The sequence below is a fragment of the Panthera onca genome, chromosome D2 (assembly GCF_046562875.1).
Source record: "Panthera onca isolate mPanOnc1 chromosome D2, mPanOnc1 haplotype 2, whole genome shotgun sequence".
NCBI classification, from domain to species: domain Eukaryota; kingdom Metazoa; phylum Chordata; class Mammalia; order Carnivora; family Felidae; genus Panthera; species Panthera onca.
This window is the reverse complement of record NC_138349.1, coordinates 78703752-78708262: the sequence shown is the minus strand read 5'-3', so window position 1 is coordinate 78708262 and position 4511 is coordinate 78703752. Positions and strand designations below refer to the sequence as shown.

Sequence of the window (4511 nt, the reverse complement as noted above, 5' to 3'; positions counted from 1 at the left end):
TTTCATATTTGGTGAGTTGTGGTAGGTTATGTTTTTTAAGGAATTGGTCCATTTTATGTAAGTTGTAGAATATATGTGTGTACAGTTGTTCTCAGCATAATCTTGTCATCCTTTGGGTGTTTGCGGGATCTATGGTGACATCCTGTTTTACTGCTGATATTGGTAATTTGTGTCTTTACTCCTTATTTCTTTGTCAGTACTGCTAGAAGTCTGACAATTTTATCGATACTTTCAAAGAACCAGAAACACATTCTTTGAAACTGCACATAGAAAAATCGTGAATAGACCATATTCTGAATCAGAACAAAAATCTCAATCACTTTAAAATCCAACAAAGTGTGACAGGGTGCCTGGGTGTCACAGTTGGTTAAGTGGTCAACTTCAGTTCAGGTCATGATCTTGTGGTTTGTGGGTTCGAGCCCCACGTCAGGCTCTGTGCTGGCAGCTCTGAGCCTGGAGTCTGTTTCAGATTCTGTGTCTCCCTCTCTACCCTTCCCTCGCTCATGCTCTGTTTCTCTCTGTCTCTCAAAAAATAAATCAAAACGTTAAAAAAAAGTTTAATCCAACAAAGTGTGTTTTCTGATCACAACAGGGTCAATAACATATTTAGAAAATACCAACATATTTGGGAATTAAACAGCGTGCCTTAAAATAACCAAGGGGTCAGAGAAGAAAAGTGTAGAGAAATTAAAAGAAATTCTGATATGAATGAAAACTGAAAACTGAGTGTTGTGGAGAGCACAGAAGTGCTCAGATGGAAATTTAAAGGGATGTTCATCTTAGAATAGAAGAAAGGTCTCAACCTGACTTCAAGGTTTGCTAACTTCAAGAAGTTACCAAAGCATAGCCGATTTAAACCAAAGCTAGCAGGAAGAAGAAAATAAAGAGCAGGGGAGCCTGGGTGGCTCAGTCGGTGGAGATCGTGACTCTTGATTTGAGCTCCTCACTGAGTGTGGAGGGGCATTCTCTCTCCCCCTTTATCTCTGCCCATCCTCCTGCCTCGCATGTGCCCTCTCTCTTTCTCTAAACAAACAAATAAACAAACATTGAAAAACACATGGAAAGCGAAAGTCAAGGGAATCCAGGCAGGAGCTGCAGCACTGAGGCCGGAGGCCTTGCAGCTGGGCAAGGGTCTGTTCTAGACACTGCTGAACTACCGAAGGCTTGGGAGCCTCAGCCAGGATCCCAGCCACCCGAGTCAGCACCAGCTATTCCCTGTCGGGCACGGTCTTCAATGTCAAGCCTCAGGGCGACTGGCTGCACTTGTTCACCGAGCACCCGGAGGTCCGTTTGGAGTTTCTGAGCTCAGTACCTCAGAAGAATTTCAAATTGCACAGGAAAACTCCCTCAGAAAGGATTGCTGGCTGAGCTTGCATATCCTACATTGCCGGGGTCCCACACCACTCTCCGCGGATGCACTTCGGGATGCCTCGGGCAGAGGGGCTGATTTTGTGAAAATTGCTCATCCAAAGCCGATAAACCTTGAAGATGTATTGGCACCACAATCGAAAAGTTAAACACAAATGGAGAATTAAGTCAAAGTTTGTGAAAATTACTCACTGATTAAAAAGCTTATGGATTCCTTTAATCCAGAAACCAAGTGAGCAGTTGAACTGTTTATGTTTGACTTTGAAACCAAAGAAATCCATCTAGACAAAGAAAAGCATCGAAGAGCAGATCTTGTTAAAATCTTTTGAGTAAAGCATTTTTTTATGGGGAACAATTTTTCCAAGACTGATATGCAATTCTTTCCTTTATTATATATATTTTAAGAGATACAGAGGGTGTGTGTGCGTGTGGGCATGAACGTGTGCAACTGGAGACAGGGGCAGAAGGGGGAGAGAGAGAGAGAGAGAGGGCGCAAGGGAGGGTCAGAGACAGAGGAGACAGAGAATCTTAAGCAGGCCCCATGCTCTGCATGGGCTTGATCTCACGACTCTGGGATCATGACCTGAGCCAAAATCAAGGGTTAGGCGTTTGACCAGCTGAGCCACCCAGGTGCCCCTGATAATCATACCTTATCAGAACACATTTGCCATAACTTTTTACTTGATAGAGGTCCTGTAATAGTTGATAGTCTACATGCAGAAGCACCAAATGCTTTGTGCAGGAAGCTGCCTAGACAATTTTTTCTTTGTCCCAATGCCGGCTAATTGAAATGTTCAGAAAAGTTACTCAGCAGCCAAGAACTTAAGACAAATTTAGCGGGATATTTTATATTCCTCACAGGGCACCCCAAAGAACACTACCTAAAAATCAGACTGGCATGTGATTCCTTGAGAAACTATCTCACAAATTTTCTGATAGAACTATAAAAGATTTTTAGGTGACATGAATAAAAACGAAACGAAATCTTCGAAATTCTGAATGCATGCCTTGGGACCCCCTAGTACCGTGGTATGATTCATGCGGAGAGGTAATGTTGAGCCCAGTTTATACTGACCGTGTTTCTCCTTTAAAACGTGGATGGAGGAAGGTCTGAATATTTTATTCAACTAATTGTTAAGGATGCCTGCAGCGCCGCCTGTGAAATGAGATGTGGCGTCAAGACATCAAGACGTTAGAAGAGTGGCTGAGTTCACGAATCCAAAGAATTGCTAGGGTGCATTTCCTGCAAAGAGACAAACCACATTAGGATTGTCATTTGACAATCTGTGGAGGCAGATTGAAAGAAGATGGAGATTGTTAACACCAGCTGCAGTTCTTAAGCTGAATCTTTCCCATTCCTCAAGGAGTTCACTGACTTTATTAACTCCTGGAATGATAGAAAATCTCCCCCCAGGAAATGGGACATACCATACCTTCTATACTGGAATATACTCAGTATCCAATATTGCAGTGAGACTGATGCCCTACTGATTTTGCTGAGGTTCTTTCTGTGCTGGTGATGTTTCAAGTGACGATAAAGTGGTTACCCAATTTGCCAGACATTCTCAAACTGGGCAGCCACTGCCCCAAAATATGGTGTCTCATCTTTGTGAGTTTAAAAAGGTTCGTGATGCAGCCAATATGCCAGTTCAGGTATTTTATGCCACTCTGGATCCAGTCTTTCATGAGGTCAACCCCAGACATCCTCAGGGAAACAGAATAAAGCTTATATCACACATTGCACATACTGCCTGGAAGCTGTGATTCAATCGCTTTGTGCATGGTGATTAACTCTTACTCTTACCAGATGTCCAGGGTACTAGCCTCCATGGTTCAGAAGGAATGTTTTCTTTCAACAGACTACAGGTGAGGGCTATTACAGGAAGATGCTGGCACATAGTAGTAACAAAGAGCCCAAACTCATGATTCCACGAACTCCAAAGGGCTCTGTTGTTAAGTATGTTTGAGAACTGCCACGTAGGCTTTGAAGGTTCACTCTGCACATGTTGCATATGTAACTCAGTATATCCCCAAAATACTTGACTGTAGGACCCACCTGTCTTTTTTTGGAATACCTATCGATGACATTTTTCAGGACTCTAGGACACAAATGCAAAAATCATTCATATAGAAATAACAGGCTTACAGATAAGAAGTTCAATATTAATGTGATTGCAGAATGCAATTGTTCATCAACCTTAAAAGCCAGAGACATTGAAAGGCTGGTAAAGGCTGAGATCTAAAATGGCATTCCCATATATATAAGGGCTCAGGAAACATCTCAATTTTGTACTCTTCTTTAAAAATTATTTAAAGAATATATAATTACAATCAAGAGTCAAAGCAAAGGAAATCTCTAAGGAACTACTAAGCATGTAGAGAAGACACAGTCTCTTTTTGCAATATCTGGATAAATCATAATAGCAAATGATTTAATTATGAAAAAATTTCCTACTGATGGGAATAAACACATAAGTACACAAACGATTCCTCTGGGGAAAGATATTTCTCTCATGAAGTTATGGTTAATCCCCACCTTCCAAAAATCCACCTTGGAGTACTTTTGATTATGGAAACACTGAAAAATAATCTGAAAACTAATTGGAGGAAAATGAATACAATGTTAATGTAGCTTTCAAGAAAGTCAAGGGAATAAAGAACAGGTAAATCAATGAAACCAAAACTTGGTTCTTTGAAACGATCAATATAATTGATAAAGCTTTAGCCAGACTGATAGAAACACACAAGACACAAAGTATAGCATAAAGAACAAAGAAGGAAGGTGGGCCGCCTGGGTGGCTCAGTCGGTTAAGCGTCCGACTTTGGCTCAGGTCATGATCTCACGGTCTGTGAGTTCGAGCCCCGCGTCAGGCTCTGTGCTGACAGCTCAGAGCCTGGAGCCTGCTTCAGATTCTGTGTCTCCCTCTCTCTCTGCCCCTCCCCTGTTCACGCTCTGTCTCTCTCTGTCTCAAAAATAAATAAACGTTAAAAAAAATTTTTTTTAATAAAAAAAAAAAAAACAAAGAAGGGAAAGGCAAACCTCACTACAGATTCCATGCACATTACATGTATAATAAAAAAATATGCAAAACTTTATGCCAATAAAATTGACAACTTATATAGATAAGCTTCTAAAGGTACCT

General features: G+C 41.2%; 1 pseudogene; it reads left to right on the top strand.

Moving 5' to 3' along the window:
* The first annotated feature begins 1057 nt into the window (after nucleotides 1-1057).
* LOC132684689 (mitochondrial intermediate peptidase pseudogene) lies at nucleotides 1058-3210 on the top strand (annotated as a pseudogene).
* The last annotated feature ends 1301 nt before the right edge of the window (nucleotides 3211-4511 follow it).